This window comes from Gopherus flavomarginatus, chromosome 11, assembly GCF_025201925.1.
Source record: "Gopherus flavomarginatus isolate rGopFla2 chromosome 11, rGopFla2.mat.asm, whole genome shotgun sequence".
NCBI lineage: Eukaryota > Metazoa > Chordata > Testudines > Testudinidae > Gopherus > Gopherus flavomarginatus.
The window spans coordinates 9,445,523-9,467,000 of NC_066627.1; the positions used below are offsets into that span (position 1 = coordinate 9,445,523).

Consider the following 21,478-nt stretch of genomic DNA (forward strand, 5'->3'; position numbering starts at 1 on the left):
TCTTTCTCCCAGGCAAAATCAGCTACGTCCAACACTGAAGTGACTGACTCACCTCCCCAACCAGGGCGAAACTTTAAGAAGTAATCCCTTACAGGGGGCACCGACTGATTTACAAAAAACGAAATAAGGGTAGGGTGGTCTGCTTCTCTCTCGGGATCCATCTGAGTGAACATTCGGGCCCCCTCCAATAGCCTCGACCAGAACTTTCTGGGCGGCTCATCAGATTCCTGCCGAATCTGCATGAACTTAGCCTGATTAGGCGAGCGGCGAGCCATTTCCTTGAGTCTCTCTAACAATCGCTCTCGATCTGTTCGCAGCTGAGTCAGCCTTGGCTGAGACCAGTCTAGGGGATTCCAGCCAGCGGCCAGATCCCGCCTATCCATCCAAGTAAGATTAACTGCATTGCTATCTCCCCATGTCCTTTCTGCCATCCACAATCTACTACGTTCCTCTCCGGTCAAAACTCTACTTAACAACTGATCCACATCCGTATAAGTAGGATTATAACTTAAAAACAATCTTTCTAGGAGTTCTATGATCTTTCGGGGATTTTCCCCAAAAGACCCTGACAACCGTCCCCACTCTTTCAAATCCCATTCTAGCCATCCTTTATATTCCACAATATTAGCATGTTGTAACCGTCCATCATTGCCCATATAAGGTTGATCGTGCACCTGTAAAGGCATCTCTCTAACTATACTTTTATTACTCGCAAGAGATTTGACGGGGACATCCTCTGGGCTATCCTCAGGGGGGGGGCATGCACCCTGCTGTATCTGCTTGGACATTAGCCTAGTAACTACTCCTCCCGAGGTTTGCCCCTTCATTTCCTCCTCATCCTTCTGCAGAAATTCCAATCTGGGATCCTGCAGATTCCCCTCTGCTACATGGAGAGAGTCCCCCTGCGGAGGAATAGGGGCAGGTGCAGAGGGGACCAGCTGACGAGTCAAAACACGCCGTGGTCTACACTCTTCATTGAAATAACCTGGAGGGGGTTCACTCTCGGGAGAGTACCTGACTGCCATAATTTTTAAAGATTTCCACAGCTCTGCTGCTGTGTCCCAACAAAACCAGTAACATAACTGTCCCGGATGGTCTTTTTCGATCTGGCTCTTTACTCCTCTTAAGGCAGCCTGTTCGAAAGAGCCATACGAAGGCCACCTCATCTCCGGGTCGGCCAATACCGCGGTATACCCAGTCCAATTCCTTACACATAGTGTGTACAACTTCTTCCTAGACATTCCTGTCTGTACTGGGAGTTTCCCTTCGTTCCATAACTTATTTACAATCCCCAACGGACTCTCAAGAGGCACGCTAGTCCCTTGACCCATGGTGTCTGACAGGAGCCCTCCAACTGGCGTTTACCCTGCTGTCCAATACACGACCCCTCAATATTGAATTGGCTGGGAGAAATCTCCTGTGGCGCCTTGCCAATTCATATATGAGTGGTCTGACCACTGGACAGAGGTACCGCACCAGAAGGAATCCCGGACGAGCCCCCAAATTGTTAGGTAAATAAAGCAAGTCCTCACTCACCTCTCCAGCACCCGAGTTCGTGCGGAGTTGGTATGGGGCACACAATTCTGTCAGAGACCAGACACCAATGCGTTGATCAATGGGCTCACACTATCCTTAGCTCTAAAAGCTTTAGATTAAGTGTGGCCCCTTTATTAGGGGTGAGCATCAATATTTATACACAGAAGTAAACAAAGTGATTAACAAAAGATAATGGTCATGCATAATCAATCAAGATTTTACAGGAAAAGCAAGTTAACAAGTAAATGCATAGAGATAAAGGCTAATGGCTACTTGAGAAAGGGGGTGTCATGAGTAGTTTGCAGGTCAGTGTTTTGTTCAAAAGGGTTCAGGAAGGATTATGCAGAGACAGCTAGTCTGGGTGTGTTTTGGCTCCCCAAAGTTCACCAAAAGTTTAGACCCAACACCCTCTTCCTGGGACACAGGGTGACTCTCAGCCAGCCAGTAAAACAGAAGGTTTATTGGACAGCAGGAGTGAAGGATACAGCAGAGTTTGGAGGCACAAGCAGGACCCCTCAATCGAGTCCTTCTGGAGGTTCAGGAAACTTAACTCCCAGTTTCGGATTCCCTGAATTCCAACCACCTAGACCAAAACCGAAACTGAACTAACTCCCTCCAGCCGGCCCCTTCCTGTGTCCAGCTTCCCTGGAAAAGGTGCTGACCCCTCCCCGCTGCCTAGCTCACGTTACAGGCTGAGCACGTGTCCGGTCCTAAAGTCACCCCCTGCTCTCCCATCCCCCACACAGACAGTCCCTACTCCATCACAGTAATGCCCAGAGCATTTCCCGCTTGGAGCAACAGTGACACCGTGTGGCCACGCAGGTTAATGCCCAGAACATTTCCCACATGGAGCAACAGTGACACTGTGTGGCCACGCAGGGTAATGCACAGAGCATCACACCTACGTAGAGGCTGTAGAGATCCCTGCTGGGGCTTAGGGGTAGTGAGGGGCACAGATAGCTACGTCTAGGCTGGAGGGATTCCGGTGGGGATTAGGGACTTCATAGGGGACACAAATATCTACATCCGGGCTGGAGAGGTCCCTGGATGGCTTAGGGGGTTGTGGTGAGCACAGACACATACGTCCAAGCTGTAGTGGTCCCTGGGAGTTTAGGGAGTTGGTGAGAGGCACAGAAACCTATGCATGGTCTGGAGGGATCCCTGGGGGACTTAAAGAGTTGTGGTTGTGCAGATACCTATGTCCTGGTTGGAGGGGGCCCTGGGGAGCTTAGGGGGTTTGTGTGGCATACACATAGCTACAACCAGGCTGGTGGGGGACCTATGGGTCTTAGGGGGCTTCTGGGAGGCAGAGATACCTATGTCCAGGCTGGAGAAGCCCTGGTGAGGGCTTAGGGGGTTCCTGGAGGTCACAAATATCTACTTCCAGGCTGGAGGGGTTGTGGGGGTATTTGAGAGTTGTGAGGGGGGCACAGATACCTATTTCGAGGCTGTAGGGGTTCCAGGGTTGCTTTGGGGCATTTTGGGGTACAGATACCTATGTCCATGCTGTAGGGTCGCTGGGAGGATCAGTGGGTTTGTGAGGGTGCACAGATACCTACTTCCAGGCTATAGGGATGTTGGTGGGGCTTAGGGGTTTGTGGGGGGCACAGATACCTTCATCCAGGCAAGAGGGGTCCTAGGGGCCTTAGGGGGGGTGGGGGGAGCTCAGATAACTATGTCGAGGCTGGAGGGGTCCCATCGTGGCCTAGGGGGTTGTGAGGCGCACAGATACCTGCGTCTAGGCTGGAGGGGTTTTGGGGGTCTTAGGAGGGTTGTGGGGTCTGAGATACCTATGTCTAGGCTGGAGGGGTCTCGGGGGGGATTAGGTGTTTTGGGGGGAACAGATACCTACATCCCGATTTTAGGGGTCCCTGGGTAGTTTAGGCGCTTTGTGGGGGTCACAGATACAAACATTCATGCTGTAGGGGTCCTGAGGGTCTTTGTGTGGCTCTGGGGGTCACAGATACCTACCTACAGGCTGGAGGAGTCCTGTGGGTATTAGGGGGTTTGTGGGGCATACAGATGCCTACATCTGGGCTTGCGGGTTCCCTGGGGGGCTTAGAGGTTTGTGGGGAGCACAGATACCTTTATCCAGGCTAGATGGGTCCCGGTGGGATTAGGGGGTTGTGGGGAGCACAGATACCTATGTAAGCAGAAGCAGGATGAACTCTACCTTGACATCTGGTGGTGAATTATGGAGAGTGTAGAAAAGAATTTCAGGGACTGATCTTGTTTACATAGGCACACCCACCCCTCCTGACTCGGCAACGACAGCCTGGGATGGCTGCTTTGGCAGCTGTGGTATCCCCGGTTTATTTGTTGTTGGGGCATGAGATGTGGAGTGTTGTCACCCTGATTGTGTGGATGAGGAACTGTGAAACTGCTTTGAGACAGGGATTCTCACCATCAATTGAGTGGCACTCGCAAGACAAGGGAGTGAGCTCCTTGAGTAAACCAAAAGCATGAATTGCACTTTTTTCTTTTTTAGCAGTTGAAGAGTAAAGCTGAAATTTGATTCTTTTTAACAATTGAAGTTCTAGGTTCCTGAGCTGAAATCACTAAAGAGCTTTGTTAGCCAGTAAGGGGGTCTGAAGTTATATTGTGGAGCAGAGCAGCTGACAGAGAGAAGCAGTTTGTGGGGTGGTTGGAATAGCCCATGGAGTGAGGTGAGCTGAGTAGTATTTTAGGACAGCTGGAGCAGATCACCTGTCAGCTGGCAGAGCAGAGTAGCTGGTGGACTGAGCTGAGCAGTTCATGGGGAAGACGAAAGCAGAATCCCACAGAGAGGCAGGGCAGTCAGCAGTGGACCACGTAAAGTGCTCCTTTCTACCCAGGCTGGCAGGGGGAAAAACCCTGCAGATAGACTCTTGAACTCTGGGGTTGCGCAACTGTGGGTGATTTTGGGGTTGCTGGACTCTTGAAACATTTGAGGTATTGGACTTTGGAGTCTTGGGTTGATTTGGGGATTGCTAGACTCAAGAGCCCAGGGAAAAGGACACGGCCTAATTGAAGTGTTTTCCCAATTTAATGCTATGTTGTTTATCTCACGTTATTAAACATTTTCTGCTACACCCAGACTCTGTGCTTGCAAGAGGGGAAGTATCGCCTCTTTGAGGCACCTAGGGGTGCGTATGTAAAATTTTCCCATGTCACTGGGTGGGGGCTCGAGCTGGTTTGCATTATGTAGTAGGGAAGGGACCCCTATGTATTGAACCCAGTCCTTGCTGCTATCAATTCAGCCTGGCAGAAGGGTTCCACCTACATGCAGGCTGAAGGGGTCCCTGGGAGGCTAAGGGGGTTCGTGGGGGGCACAGATACCTACGTCCAGGTTGCAGGGGTCCCAGAGGGGCTTAGGGGGTTAGTGGGGGGCACAGATATTTATGTCACGGAGTGTGGGGGAATCCGGTCCTTCACCCCTCTTCCTGGGACACACAGTGACTCAGCCAGCCAGTAAAACAAAAGGTTTTTTTGGCCAACAGGAACGAAGGATACAGCAGAGCTTTTGGGCACAACCAGGACCTCTCGATCGAGTCCTTCTGGGGGTTCAGAAAGCTTAGTTCCCAGTTTAGGAATCCCTGAATTCCAATAACCCAGCTCCAAACCAAAACTGAACTAACTCCCTCCAGCCGGCCCCTTCCTGTGTCCAGCTTCCCAGGCAAAGGTGCTGACCCCTCCCCGCTGCCTAGCTCGAGTTACAGGCTTAGGTCCTGTCTCTCACCTTATGTCACCCCCTGCTCTCCCATCTCCCACACAGATAGTCCCTACTCCACCAGGGTCCCTAACCGTGGGGCCCCTAACCCTGGTTCCTGGGGCCCTACCCCTGTGCCCCTTACTCTAGCTCCAGTTGCCATACCCATGGGCCCCTAACCCTAGCTCCAGAGGCTCCATCCCTGGGGCCCCAAACAATAGCTCCAGGTGCCCAACCCGTGGGGCCCATAGCCCTTGTTTCAGGAGCCCTACGAGTGGGCCCCTAATCCTAGCTCCAGAGGCCTTAAGCGTGAGATCTCTAACCCTAGCTCCAGGGGCCCCACCCCTGGGACCCCTAACCTTTGCTCCATGGGCCACATCCCTGGGGCACCTAACCCTAGCTATAGGGACACTGCCCAAGAGGTCCCAAACCATAGCTCCAGAGGCCCTACACGTGGGGCCCCTAACACTAGCTCCAGAGTCCCTACCTGTGGGACCCCTAACCCTAGCTCCAGGTGCACTACCCCTGGGGCCCCTAACGCTAGCTCCAGGGGCCATACCCATGGGGTCCCTAATCCTAAATCCAGGGGTCCCATCCGTGGAGCCCCTAACAGTAACTCCAAGTGCCCCATACCTAGGGCCACTAACCCTAGCTCCAGGGGCCCTACCCATGGGGCCCGTAAACCTAGCTCCAGGGGCCTTACACGTGAAGCCCCTAACCATAGCTCCAGAGGCCCTAACTGTGCAGCCCCTAACCCTAACTCCAGGGGCCTTATCCGTAGGGCCCCTATCCCTAGGTGCAGGGGCCCTTCAACCTGGGGCCCCTATCCTTAGCTGCAGGGGCCCTACCAGTCAGGCCACTAACGCTATCTCCAGAGGCCCTTCACGTGGGACCCCTAACCCAAACTCCAGGGGTCCTACCGCTTAAGGCCCTAACCCTAGCTGCAGGGGTCATACCCATGGTGCCCCTAAACTTAGCTCCAGGTGCCCCATCCCTGGGGCCCCTAACCCTAGCTTTAGGGACCCTGCTCATAGGGCCCCAAACTATAGCTCCAGGGGCCCTACCCATTGGGATCCTAACCCTAGCTCCAGAGGCCCTATCCTTTCCTGGCTGGACATGTGCGAAGGATAAAACATACATCCTAAATGAAACAGTCTGACTTTTTATTATGGAGAAAAAACAAGTTTTAAAACGTTTATATGTTGGAGGACTTGGCCATACAGTATCTGAGGCTGAACTGCAGGAAAGATTCAGCAAGTTTGGAAATGTTACAGATGCGGAAATTGTTATCAGGAAAGATGACCAGGGGAACACTATGAAGACTTTTGCTTATATCAACATTAGCATTTCTGAAGCAGATCTTAAAAGATGTATGTCTATTTTAAATAAACCTCTCAACCCAGCTACAGGGCTCTACCCCTGGGGCCCCTAACCTTAGCTACCGAGGCCCTACCCATTGGGCTGCTAACCCTAACTCCTTAGACCCTACCTGTGAGGCCCCTAACCCTAGCTCCAGGGGCCCTAACCATAAGGTCTCTAACACTTGCTCCAGGGCCCTACCACTGGGGCCCCTAACCCTAGTTCCAGCGACTCCTTCCCTGGGGCCCCTAACTCTAGCTCCAGGGGCCCAACCCGTGGGGCCCCTAAACCTAACTGCAGGGCCCCTACCTGTGGGCCCCTAACCCTAGTTCCAGAGGCCTTACCCGTGAGACCCCTAAACTTAGCTCCAGGGGCCCTACCAGTGGGACCCCTAAACCTAACTGCAGGGCCCCTACCTGTGGGCCCCTAACCCTAGTTCCAGAGGCCTTACCCGTGAGACCCCTAACCCTAGCTCCAGGGGCCCTACCACTGAGGCTCATATCCCCAGCTCCAGAGGATCTACTCCTAGGGCTCCTAACCCTAGCTCCAAGGATCCTACCCATGGGACCCCTAATGGAAACTTCAGGGGCTCTAACCCTTGAGGCCCTAACCCTACCTCCAGGGGCCCTATCCCTGGTTTCCCTAACCCAGCTCTAGGGGCCCTACTCGTGGGGCTTCTTCCCCTAGCTCCAGGGGCCATCCTCGTGGTGCCCCTATCACTAGGTCCAGAGGCCCCACCCCTGGGAACCCTAACCCTAGCTCCAGGGGCCCTACATGTGGGAATCATAATCCTAGTTCCAATGGCCCTACCTATGGGACCCTAACCTTAGCTTCCAGGGCCCTACCCCTTGGGTCCGTTACCAAAGATCCAGGGGCCCTACCCCTTGCGCCACTAACCCTACCTCCAGGGGCCCTCTCCGTGGGGCCCCTAACCCAAGCTCCAGGGACCCCACACCTGCATCCCCTAACCCTAGCTCCAGGGGCTCCATACCTGGGGCTCCTAACCCTAGTTCCAAGAGCCCTACCCGTGGGGTCCCTAACACTTGCTCCAGGCACCCTGCCCGTAGGGCCCTTACCTTAGCTAAAGAGGCCCTACCCGTGGGGTCCTTAGCCCTAGCTCCAGAGACCCCACCCCCTGGAAACCCAAACACTAGCTCCAAGGGCCCCACCCACGTGAACACTAACCCTAGCTCAAGAGCCAAGTCCCTGGGGCCCCAAATCCAATCTCCAAGGGCCTTAGCCATGCGCCCGCTAACGCTAGCTACAGGGGCTCTACGCATGGAACCACTAACCCAATTTCCAGGGGCCCTACCCATGGGGCCCCTGTCCCTAGCTCCAGTGTCCCAACCCGTGGGACCCCTAACCCTAGGTCCATGGGCTCTACCCCTGGGGCCCCTAACCGTAGCTCCAGGCACCCCACCACTAGGACCCCTATCCCTAGGTCCAGGGCCCACCCCTAGGACCCCTAACCCTAGCACCATGAGCCCCAGCCCTGGGGCCCCTAACCCAAACTCTAGGGTCCCTTCCTGTGGGGCCCCTAACCCTAGCTCCAGAGGCCCTACCCATGCGACCACTAACCCTAGCTATAGGGGCCTTACCGCTGTGTCCCCTAACCCTAGCTCCAGATGCCATATGCATGGGCCCCTAACCCTAGCTCCAGGGGCCCAACCCATGGGGATCTAACCCTAGCTACAGAGTCCTTACCCGTGGGACCCCCAAACCTAGCTTCAGGTGCGCTACCCATGGGGCCCCTAACCCTAGATCCAGAGGCACTACCCATGGGACCCCTAAACTTAGATCCAGGTGACCTAACCATAGGGTGCCTCACCCTAGCTCCAGGCTCCCCACCAATAAGATCGTTAACCCTAGCTCCAGGGGCCCAACCCTAGGACCCCTAACCCTAGCACCATGAGCCCCACCCCGGGGCCCCTCACCCAGAGTCCAGGGTCCCTACCTGTGGGGCCCCTAACCCTAGCTCCAGATGCCATACGCGTGGGCCCCTAACCCTAGCTCCAGGGACCCGACCCCTGGTACCCCTAACCCTAACTCCACGGGCCCCATCCCTGCAGCCTCTAACCGTAGCTTCATGGGCCCAGGCCATGGGACCCCTAACCCTAGCTACAGAGTCCTTACCCGTGGGACCCCGAAACCTAGTTCCATGGGCCCTACCATTGGGTCCCTAACCCTAGCTCCAGGGACTCTACCCATGGGGCCCCTATCTCTAGCTCCAGGGGCCTTACCCTTGGGAAACCTCACCCTAGCTCCAGGGGCCCTACTCCTGGAGCCCATAACCCTAGCTTCAGGGGCCATACCCGTGAGGCCCCTACACTTAGCTCCAGGTGCCCCATCCCTGGGGCCCCTAACCCTAGCTTTAGGGACCCTGCTCGTAGGGCCCCAAACTATAGCTCCAGGGGCCTTACCCATTGGGATCCTAACCCTAGCTCCCGGGGCCCTACCCATTGGGCCGCTAACCCTAACTCCTTAGACCCTACCCGTGAGGCCCCTAACCCTAGCTCCAGGGGCCCTAACCATAAGGTCTCTAACACTTGCTCCGGGGGCCCTACCACTGGGGCCCCTACCTCTAGCTCCAGGGGCCCTACCAGTGGGACCCCTAAACCTAACTGCAGGGCTCCTACCTGTGGGCCCCTAACCCTAGCTCCAGGGGCCCTACCACTGAGGCTCATATCCCCAGCTCCAGAGGATCTACTCCTAGGGCTCCTAACCCTAGCTCCAGGGATCCTACCTATGGGACCCCTAATGGAAACTCCAGGGGCTCTAACCCTTGAGGCCCTAACCCTACCTCCAGGGGCCCCATCCCTGGTTTCCCTAACCCAGCTCTAGGGGCCCTACTCGTGGGGCTTCTTCCCCTAGCTCCAGGGGCCCTACCCGTGGTTCCCCTAATCCTAGCTCCAAGGGCTCTACCCGTGGGACCTTACCCTAGCTCCAGGGGCCGTCCTCGTGGTGCCCCTAACACTAGGTCCAGAGGCCCCACCTCTGGGAACCCTAACCCTAGCTCCAGGGGCCCTACATGTGGGAATCATAATCCTAGTTCCAATGGCCCTACCTATGGGACCCCTAACCTTAGCTTCCGGGGCCCTACCCCTTGGGTTTGTTACCAAAGATCCAGGGACCCTACCCCTTGCGCCACTAACCCTATCTACAGGGACCCTCTCTGTGGGGCCCCTAACCCAAGCTCCAGGGACCCCACCCCTGCATCCTCTAACCCTAGCTCCAGGGGCCCCATACCTGGGGCTCCTAACCCTAGTTCCAAGGGCCCTACCGGTGGGGTCCCTAACACTTGCTCCAGGCACCCTGCCCGTAGGGCCCTTACCTTAGCTAAAGAGGCCCTACCCATGGGGTCCTTAGCCCTAGCTCCATAAACCCCACCCCCTGGAAACCCAAACACTAGCTCCAGGGGCCCCACCCATGCGAACACTAACCCTAGGTCAAGGGCCAAGTCCCTGGGGCCCCAAATCCTATCTCCAAGGGCCTTAGCCATGCGCCCGCTAACGCTAGCTACAGGGGCTCTACGCATGGAACCACAAACTCAATTTCCAGGGGCCCTACCCATGGGGCCCCTGTCCCTAGCTCCAGTGTCCCAACCCGTGGGACCCCTAACCCTAGGTCCATGGGCTCTACCCCTGGGGCCCCTAACCGTAGCTCCAGGCACCCCACCACTAGGACCCCTATCCCTAGGTCCAGGGCCCACCCCTAGGACCCCTAACCCTAGCACCATGAGCCCCAGCCCTGGGGCCCCCTAACCCAAACTCTAGGGTCCCTTCCTGTGGGGCCCCTAACCCTAGCTCCAGAGGCCCTACCCATGTGACCACTAACCCTAGCTATAGGGGCCTTACCCCTGTGTCCCCTAACCCTAGCTCCAGATGCCATATGCATGGGCCCCTAACCCTAGCTCCAGGGGCCTGACTCCCGGTACCCCTAACCCTAGCTCTAAGGGCCCCATCCCTATGGCTTCTAACCCTAGCTCCAGGGGCCCAACCCATGGGGATCTAACCCTAGCTACAGAGTCCTTACCCGTGGGACCCCCAAACCTAGCTCCAGGGGCCCTACCATTGGGGCCCCTAATCCTAGCTGCAGGGGCCATACCCGTCGGGCCACTAAACCTATCTCCAGGCGCCCCACCCCTGGGACCCTTTACCCTAGCTTCAGGGGCCCCATCCCTGGGGCCCTTAGCCCTAGTTCCAGGGGCCCTACCCATGGGGCTCCTATCCCTAGCTTCAGGGACCCCACCCGTTGGGCCCCTAACCCTAGCTCCTAAGGTCCTACTTTTGTGACCCCTATCCCTAGCTCCAGGGGGCATACCCCTTGGGCCCCCAGTCCTAGCTCCAGGAACCGTACTCCTGGGGCCCCTATCCCTAGTGTTAGGCCTGAATAAAGATATTGCAGACAAAACCAGGTATGCCAACCTGACCAAAGTCAGGCTAACAGAGGTTTGTGGGTAATTCCTGAGTGGAAAACACTGAGAAGCAGCAGCATGTCTCACAAGCACTGGGAAAAAGTGAGATAAGTGAGAAGCTGCATTCCTGGCATAGTACCAGATGTGCTGTGTTAGGGCAGCTCCTTCGAAGAACTGATAAGAGCCCTAGTTTCCCAGCCTCCTTGTTTTCACTCCCTGGTTTTGTTCGTTGTTTGTTTTTAACTCCCCTACATTTCTAACTTTAGGTATGTATGTATACTAAAGGTGTCTAGTTTCTAGCTGTTAAAAGAAGGGAGTGGGTTGCTCCAGTGAATAATTTATGACGCAACAGAACTGTCTATATAGGCTTATACTAAGATTTAAAGAGCGGGCTGGTTCTCTCGGGAGACGAGCTGCTCTATATTGATGCGTGCACTTGTCAATAAAGAGCTTTTAATCGGACCTTGCTGGTGTTGCCTGTCTCTCTCATGGTCAGATTACTAACTTTGCCATCTGGGGGTTAGAGTCCCTGACACTAGCTCCAGGGGCTCTATCCCTGGGTCCCCTGACCCTATCTCCAGGGGCCCTACCCGTGGGGACCCTAACCCTAGCTCTATGGGACCTCCCCATGGGGCCCCTAGCCTTAGCTCCATGGGCCCTACCCGTGGGGACCTTAACCCTAGCTCCAGGAGCCCCATCCTTGGGGCCCCTAAATCTAGCTCCTGGGCTCCTGCCCGTGGGGCATCTAACCCTAGCTCCAGAGGCCCATTCCTTAGGATCCCTAACCCAAGCTCCAGGGGCCCTATCCGTGGGGCCCCTAACCCTAGCTCCTGAGGTCCTACCTGTGGGAGCTCTAACCTTAGCTCCTGGCTTCGTGCCCATTTGACCCATAATCCTAGCTCCAGGGGACCTACCCGTGGGACCCCTAATCTTAGCTCCAGGGGCCTTACCCCTGGGGTGCCTAACCCTTCCTTCAGGGGCCCTACCCGTGGGGCCTCTAACCCTAGTTCCAGGGGCCCCACTCCTGGAACCCCTATCCCTAGCTCCATGGACCCCATCTCTGGGGCTCCAAACCCTAGCTGCATGGGCCCTACCCCTGGGTCCCCTAACTCTAGCTTCAGGGGCCCTACCAGTGGGACCCCTAACCCTAGTTCCATGGGTCCCACCCCTTGGACCCCTAACCCTTGCTCCAGAGGCCCCATTGCTGGGGATCCAAACCCCTGCTCAAGGTGCCCTGCCCATGGGGCTGCTAACCCTAGCCCCAGAGGCCTCACCCCTAGACACCCGAACACTAGCTCCAGGCACCCCACCCCTGGGACCCCCAACCCTTGCTCCTGTGGCCGCATCTCTGGGGCTCCTAGCCCTAGCTCCAGGGTCCCTACATGTGGGAACCCTAACCCTAGCTCCAATGGCCCTTCTCGTGGGGCCCCTAACCCTAGCTCCAAGGTCCCTTCTCGTGGGACCCTTAACCCTATCTGCAGGCCCTGTACCCCTGGGTCCCCTAACCCTAGCTTCAGAGGCCCTACCCATGGGGCCCTTTACCCTAGGTCAAGGGGCCCTATGCATGGGTCCCCCAACCCTAGCTCAAGGGGCCCTATCTCTGGGGCCCCTAAACCTAGCTCCAGGGGCCCTGCCTGTTGGACCCCTTTGCCTAGCTCCAGGGTCCCTTGAAACACTTGGGAAAATATGTTTGACTGTTCAGGCATTGGGAGCTCAGCTAAGAATGCAAATGCTTTTCAAAGACTGCGGGGACTGTGGGATCGCTGGAGTCCTCAGTCTCCCCTCCCTCCCTCCATGAACGTCCATTTGATTCTTTGGCTTTCCGTTACGCTTGTCACGCAGCACTGTGCTGAGTCCCAGCTGTGGACTTTGTCTATCATAGCCTGGAGATTTTTTCAAATGCTTTGTCATTTCGTCTTCTGTAACGGAGCTCTGATAGAACAGATTTGTCTCTCCATACAGCAATCAGATCCAGTACCTCCCAGACGGTCCACGCTGGAGCTCGTTTTGGGTTTGGGACTGCATCGCCACCTGTGCTGATCAGAGCTGCATGCTGGGCAAACAGGAAATGAAATTCAAAATTCGCGGGGCTTTTCCTGTTTACCTGGCCAGTGCATCCGAGTTCAGATTGCTTTCCAGAGCGGTCACAAGGGTGCACTGTGGGATACCGCCCGGAGGCCAATACTATTGAATTGCGCCACACTAACCCTAATCCAACATGGCAATACCGATTTCCGCGCTACTCCCCTCGTCGGGGAGGAGTACAGATATCGGTATTAAGAACCCTTTATATTGATATAAAGGGCTTCATTGTGTGGACGGGTGCAGGGTTAATTCGTTTTAATGCTGCTAAATTCGGTTTAAATGCGTAGTGTAGACGAGGCCTAAGAAAGCGGCTGTTTGACCTACAAACAACGACAAAGTAAAACCTGCAAGAGCAGCCTTTCAGTTCAGAGGCCTGATAATAAGATGTTACTCATAACTGATGAAAGAGTTACAAACGACTCAAAACCATACTCAGAACAAACCAAATGGGAACACAGACAACACCATTTTTCTTCGCTGCTCTTCAACCACGATATTCTCCCCATAGGGAGGTCCACCGCTCCTGGGGGTTCAGTGCCACAGTAACAGGGTGATGTGTGCAAGGGATGGAGGAAGCTGCTATTCCATCTCCCTAGTCCAAAAATCAGTATAATAGCTAGTCCTGAGATAGAGGAAGTATCAGTTATTAAAGTCATAAGAACTAATTTAACATTGTGATTCCAGCCAATGTTAAAATGATCTAACATTCAGGTTAATAGAAACATTTCTAGTCCTCTGCATAGAACGCTCAAATGATGCAAAAATAGCAAGTTTGCTTTAAAAAGTCATAAAAGGGGTGTCATCCAGAATCTGACACTTGGTGAAATGTAAGTCTAGAACACACAACCAGTTTGGGGATTGTGCTCTGCTTCTTAACAATCTGCCCTGAGGTTGCCACTCACAGTCACAAGCTACTCCAGATGGCTGGGGCCCTCTCATGGATCAGTAACTGGTTAGCAGCTTGGAAAGAAAGAGTAGGACTAAATAGTCGTTTTTGCAGTGGAAAGGGGTAAATAAAAGGCTTCCAAAGTATGAGACGAGGTTACAGACATTAGGGCTGGTCAGTTTAGACAAGACCGTAGAGCACCAGTTCTCAACCAGGTGTCTGCCAAAAGAAACCAGGCTTGACCCACATCCCCAAGCCACCAAGCCTACCTGCCTGCATTGAAGGGGGAGAGAAAGGGCACAACAAAAAATTGCAGCATCAATGCAGAAGAGAGAACTCTTCCCCTGCCATTATCAGTAAGGGTTGCCTCACAGCCACTGACTCCCTGAACAGAAATAGCAAAAGTCCAACCACAATTCTACTTCCTTTCCACTACAAGAGATAATGGGTGGGAGCTGCTCTCTTGAGACTGTCCTGCTGCTGCCCAGGCACATGGCAGACAGAGCTGGGCCCGCAAGCCGAGGGTTTTGATCGCTTGAAGGCCCAGAGGGAAAAGAGACAAGTGCTCGTGTATCAGAGAATGGCTTTGATCCATTGACCTCTGGGTTATGGGCCCAGCACGTGTCCGCTGCACCACTCTGCTGGCTCTTTACTCCCCCTGCCACCCAGCCACCTCTATCTGGATTAGTGCCTTACGAGCTCTCACGCTGGCAGGCATATGCGCCGGCTGCTAGGCAGCTGCCCTGGTCACAGGCTTTTACAGCTTCTACAGGGTAAAAAGGATCTATCTGGGGTTTGGACCCCATTGGGAGCTGGGTAGCTGAGTGCCGGAGACGGGAGTACTGCTTAAACTGTTTTCAATTAAGCCTTCAGCTCGTGGGGGATGAGGTTCAGCCTTTGATCCCTGTCTGCAGCAGGCAAGCTCCTCTGGCTCAATCGGCCCCCACCCTGCCCCCGCTGTATTAGCAGACTAAAACCTGGAGCAAAGGCACACGCCTTGCAAGGGAACAGGAGCCGGGATCTCGAACAAATGTCAACATTTTAGTAAGATGACGTTCAAAGAAAAAAAAGGTGTACGGTACAGCATTTAGGTGTAGAAGTTTCTGGTGATCAGGGAACAATGTACAGATTACCCAAGGGGTGCGAAGTTCGGTTTAAGATCGGGTGGCGTAAGGAATACAGAATCTGCCATAGCCCTGACTGGGGGTAAAAGGTTAACGTACAGACACTGAGTTAGGAGGGTATGTTGTCCATGTGAGGACTACGTTCAGGTGTGGAGTTTAAGAAGTGGGTACGACAATGAGAATGGATTCACCCGCGTTTGGTGAGTTTTAACATTCAGTGTTTTTTAATCTTTGCCACAATCTAGTTTAAGCAGGGTCGGTATGAACTCTACCCTGCCATCTGTTGGTGATCTGTTGTAAAGGCCTTTTGGGGCTGATGTCATTTGCATGGTTACACCCACCCCAGATTGCATGAGGGGAGTGCTTGTCCAAATGGTCATTTCAGCTGCTGTGGGATCCCCCATCTCTTTGTTATTGGGGCAGGAGTAATCAAGTGTATTTTCCTGTTTAGTTTGGATCAAGGAGAGAGTAACTGTACCTGGCATTTGAGGCCTGAGAGCTTGCCCCTCGCCTGGAAAGTACTCATCATTAAGGGGTATGGATTCCAAACCCCTCCTCCCTTCCCAAGTGTGTGGGAAGTAGAAATAGATGTTTGTTCTTGGTCTGATTGATTTTGTGTTTGGTGTCTAAAGACAGAGTTATTTTTGAGTATCTTTAGAATTGTTGTTAGTACTGAAGTTTCTCATTTTAAAGTTATGCTATTAGATTTCTTCTACAGTATATTTTGGTGCTGAAAGGTAAAAGGTTGCTTTGTGTGTGCTGTTATGGAGTGAAGTAACAAAAGTTGGTTGCAGAGAGGGTGCATGTGCCACCCCAGCTGTGGTCCCAGAGTCCAGAATTTGCATAAACTCACCCCCTTACCTGTGACTAACAAGCTTGCCCTGCTAACTTTTCCAGCAAAACAGGCCAAAGAAAGTGTATGCAAGCCCTGTACCGCAGCCCCAGTACTATTTTCGGTTCCTTCCCACAGATCTTTCACTCCGCACCAGTCCAGTTCCTTGCTGTTGCTTGTCCAACCACTGCATGCATGTGCTAGACTGGACCCTGAGCTGATTCCTGACTGTTGTGCTCCATACAGCCTGGCCTGTCTGTGTCTCTGTGGTGCAATGGGTCAGCACGTTTGGTTCTTAACTGAAAGGATGGTGGTTCAAGCCCACCCAGGGACAGTGATAAGCCTGTGCTACTTCCTTGCTTCCCTGCGGGCAGGGCCGGCTTTAGGCCAATTCAACCATTTCCCCTGAATCGGGCCCCGCACCCAAGCCCTGCTGGTGCACTGTACTAGGGTGGCCCAGCTTCCCCAGGGGGCAATTTAAAGGGCCTGGGGCTCCCAGCAGAGACTAGAGCCTCAGGCTGTTTAAATTGCCACCACAGCCCCACTGCTGGAGACTTGGGGGCTATTTAAAAAGTCTGGGGCTCCCTTTGCTTCTACAGCCCCGGCCCTTTAAACAGCCCCCGGAGCCCCGCCACTTCCCCAGGGCTCCCGCGGCTATTCAAAGGGCTGGGGCGGTGGAAGCAGGGGAGACCCAGGCCCTTTAAATAGCCCCCGAGCCCTGGGCTGCTGCTGCTACTTTGGTGGAGGAGGGGGCACTTACTGTACAGGGTAGGCTGTACCCCCTGTACCCGCACCCCTGCCCACAGCCAGCCCCTGCTGCACCCCCTGCCCTGCCTGCACCAGCCCCGCACCCCATGCCCTGTCTCCAGTCAACCCTTGCCGCACTCCCCTGCCTTAAGCCAGCCAGTCCCACACTCTTCTGTCTCCAGGCCTGCCAACCCCTGCGCACTCCCCTGAGGCCCTGCCTGAAGCCAACCAGCCCACTCCACCCCACATCCCCCTGCCTGCTGCCAGCCCCTGTCAGCAGCCAGTCCCACACACCCTGCCCTGCCTGCAGCCAGCCCATTTGCAGCCAGTCCTGCACCCCCTGTCCTGTCTGCAGACAGCCCCGCACGCCTTGCCCTGCTTGCAGCCAGACCCTACCTCCAGTCAGCCCCTGCCCTGCCTCCAGCCAGCCCCATGTCCACTGGTGCCCTGCAGTTCCCAGGGCAGTAACCCTGCACACACGTTGCAATGAGAGGGGCAGTGAACAGCTGTGACCCACACATGTGCACACCTTAGGGTGACCAGACAGCAAGTGTGAAAAATTGGAACAGGGTGGGGGGTAATAGGATCCTATATAAGCAAAAGACCCCCCAAATCGGGACTGTCCCTATAAAATCGGGACATCTGGTCACCCTAGCACACCCCCAGGGAGTGGCAGGGACCCACACATGTGAAACGGAGCTCATTTCTAGTTCAGGCCCATCTTTTTAAAAAAGAATTTTAGGTAGGGTTAACATACATCCGTATTTTCCTGGACATGTCCAGCTTTTTGGTTCTTAAATAGACCATTTGGGAGAAATTTTTAAAAATATGGATGTATGGTAACCCTATTGGTACAAAAAATACATACTGTGGCACATCCCTTAAATCAGAACTTTTTACAGGGAACCGGCTGCTAAGAAATGAAAGGCTTTTATTTACATGGGTTTTTTTTTAGTCATCCCTGCCGGGGTCCCGCCGAATATGTTCGAATTGGGCCCCGCACTTCCTAAAGCTGGCCCTGCCTGCGGAGAGCCTCAAAGGTCCCATTTTGCTGCCTCTTGGCCTCAGTGCGTTCAGCTAGTGGCCCGAAGACCGGGCTGCATGTCATTCAGAAACCCATCTCCCAGCAGCTGTTCCAGAGGCTCAGGTTTAATCCTCAAGGCCGAGCACAAAAATTTTCAGCCAGGAACATTTCGCTCTCTCCCCGCCTCCACCCAAGTGGCAAAGGAGAAGCAGACGAGACACGCCGGCTCAAAGACGCCTCCCTCCCACTTCCCTGTAGGCTGTGCAAAGCTCTTGGCCTGCCTCACGCCTTGTCAGGAAAGCGCGGCCATGCTGCTCACACCTGAGTCACGTCCACAGCCTGGCCTGCCCTGGCTGACGGTGTGCAGAGCCACGCCAGTCAATGGCAGTTTGAGTCAGGAGCCTAGGCTCTTTCCCCTGACAGCCACAAACACAGCACTGCCTGGTGTCCCGAGAGCCTCCTTCCTGTTCTCCTGCAGCACACGCTGCCTGCCAGTGTGGGTGGGAAAAGGGGACCAGGAAGTACTGCAGCCTCATTCCAGGACAGGAGGCCCAGGCCTGCCTCTTGCCTTCAGTCCAGGTAGCCTCATGACCTAGGCTCTTGGTGCTCTGCTGGTCACTGCCTTGCTGGAAGGCCCTGAGGGAAAAGAAGCAAGCACACATGTAGCAGAGGATGGCTTTGATCCATTAATCTCTGGGTTATGGGCCCAGCACACTTTTGCTGCACCATTCTGCTGGTTTTTCATAACTGCTGCCACCCAGCCACCACTATCTGGATTAGTACCTTATGCGCTCTCACGCTGGCAGGCAGATGCGCAGTCTGCTAGGCAGCTGTCCTGGTCACAGGATATTACAGCTTCTACAGGGTAAAAGGGCTCTATTTGGGGTTTGGACCCCATTGGGAGCTGGATAGCTGAGTGCCAGAGACGGAAGCACTTCTTAAACTGTTTTCAGTTAAGCCTTCAGCTTCACCCTCACCTGAAAAGTACTCACCATTAAGGGGTATGTGTTCCAAATGCCAAAAGCATGTGGGAGGTAAGAATGGGTGTTTAGCTGTCTGTGGTTGTTTTAGTTGATTTCCTTTTTGCTGTTCCTGGTGTGTAAAGACAGAGACATTTTTGAATCTCTTAAAATTGCTGTTAGTGCTACAGTCCCTCACCTTAAGCTTATGCTATTAGATCTCTTCTGTGATATATTCTGGTTCTGAAAGGTAAAAGGTCGCTCTGTGTGTGGCATTATGGAGTGAGGTAGCAAATGTTGGTTGCAGAAATGGGGCATGTGCCACAACACTCCTGCCCCCCAGCTGCATTCCCTGAGTCCAACCTGCAAAATTTCCATGCAGTCAGAGTGGAAAAGAGCAGTTTACCTAACTGTAAAGCTGCTTACAACTTTCAGTGTGTAAGTGAGATCAGAACCCCCCACCCTAAGTACATCTAAAATTTATACTTAACTATTAGTGATCTTAGGTCTGCAGCATAGAACTGAATTTGTAATACAATTACAAAGAGCTTTATTTTTAAACTTGAAAAAAAAAACATAATATCTGCAGTTAGAAAATTCAAAAAAAGACCCATAGTACTAAATTTAAATGTTCATTTTCAACCTTTTTTATTTCACTATGCTTTGGAACCCATGTCCCTTGCCTAATGAGATATATGTAGGTTCGGGTGACTCCCAAAAGCATGAACTGCTAAGGACCGTTCTACTGTCCTTGATTCATATCACCAGGATAACTACACTTTATTACTCCTGCCCTAATAAGAAAGAGATTGGGGATCTCACAGCAGCCGAAATGACCATTTGGATAAGCACCCCCATCATGCAATGCGGGGTGGGTGTGTCCATGCACATCAGCAACAAAAGACTTTTACAACACATCACCAACAGATGTCAGGGTAGAGTTCATTCTGACCCTGCTTACATCCTCCCCACAACCAAGAATTGGTGCTCCTGGTAAATCACACTCCCTATTATACCAAATCATTGGTATTGAATGCTGAAGTCACAGCTAGCAAAAGTAGCCACCCATCTCTGCCCTGCAGCATCCAGCTTAGCCCTTGTTAACACATAAGTCAGTGGATTGTTCTCTGTCCATACCTGAAACTGAGCACCACACAAGTAGTCTCCAAAGTTCTCAGTGATGGCCCATTTCAAGACCAAGAACTGCAGCTGGTGGATGGGATAGCAAGTTTCGCTATCAGACAGTCCTCAGCTGGCAAAGGCTACAGATTTACATTTGCCTTCCACTTCCTGGTACGAGACTGCTCCCAAACCCTCCAAACTGGCATCAGCATGCAGGATAAATGGCTTGTTTGGGTCAGCAGAGACTAGGACTGGCACATGAATCAGGCAAATAATGATTTCCCGTAAAGCTCTGTCACATCTCTCATCCCGCCATGTCCCAAATGGAGAGGAGAGGAGCCCCTCCCCTGTCCCAGCCCAAGAACACCAGATCTGTGGAGGCAAGATGTCTGTAGCCCAACCAGCTGGAGCTGCTGGGGAGAGGAGTTCTCCCCTCAGCCCAGGCCCACTGGAGTTGCTATTGCAGTGGGGGAGAGATGTCTTTCATCTAGTTCTTAGATGCCCTGATAAGAGGGGGGTTGAGTTTTTTTTTCCCACCTACAGCTCAAACTTCTTTTTCCCCCACCACTTTCTGCTCTAGTCTGATCTCCCTCTTTCACCTCAATTCTCTTTTTCCTGGTCTTGTTCCAGAGCCCTGACAGCCCAATTCTCTGCCCTAACCCCGTCCCCTCTACTGCACCCTGAACCTCTCATTCTAACCCCACCCTAGAGCCTGCACTCCCAGGGCCAGTGCCCTCATCCACCTGCACTCCAACTCTCTGTCCCATGTACCCTGATTTAGGGTGTACTAATAATATTAATTTGGATAATATGATGAAAATTTAATTTATTAGCTTACATTTTATTTAATTTAATTGAGTTACAAAGTTACAGTTGCTTTACTGCTATTCAATAGATACATAGGGCATTATATGCAACAAAGTTTTGGTTAATGTCTCTTACCACACTTCCTTGATAACCTGGTGGTAAGAGACACAGAACCAGCCTTGCAGTTCAGGTTTCTCAATTCTTGAGTGAAAGATGCAGCGCTTAGAAAAAGCTACTGTTACTTAGGGTTTACTTGACTAAGTTAAACTTAAAATCAAAACCTAATAAACAAAGAATAAAAACTTATGGAAATGGAGCTTAGCCTAGTTCCCTTGAAACTTAAAGTTTAAGAACAAGTACAGCCTACTGCTAGTACTTAGAGAGAGAGTGGAGGAAGTAAGTCAGAATGATAGAGTGAAGTGCTCTAGTGAGGTGGGTTACCTCTTTTATAGGGCACAAGCACCGGAAATCCTTCCTCCTATGTCCAAATTTCATTCCTCACCCACAAAACGTTAGGGTACGCTTACTTCACAGGCTAGTATGTTTGTGCATGTTGATGACATGTACATATGCACATAAGTTCCCTTGTGTTGTACCTGTTAAGTCTGTGGGTAGAATACTGAAAAAAAAAAAACCCTATGCCATTCTCCATTGTCGATTGGTCTAAGTAAAAGTCTTAGACAGGCGTGAGTACTTATCTACTTAAGTAACAAGATACAGGTCAACTTTGCTTTCTTAGTAAAAGGTCACAATATAGATATGCTAACCTTGCCTTAGCTTAACATACAGGATATGGCCTGTAGGGTCTCGTAAGTCATGTGCCCCAGCCTCCTAATCATTTCTATTGCCCGACGCTGGACTCTCTCCAAATTGTCCACATCCCTTCGCATGTGGG

General features: G+C 53.0%; 1 non-coding gene across 1 annotated transcript; it reads left to right on the forward strand.

Annotated features, from left to right (window-relative positions):
- The first annotated feature begins 16,184 nt into the window (after positions 1-16,184).
- On the forward strand, positions 16,185-16,258 carry TRNAK-CUU (transfer RNA lysine (anticodon CUU)). The gene has a single exon. It is a non-coding gene; the product is annotated as a tRNA-Lys (tRNA).
- The last annotated feature ends 5,220 nt before the right edge of the window (positions 16,259-21,478 follow it).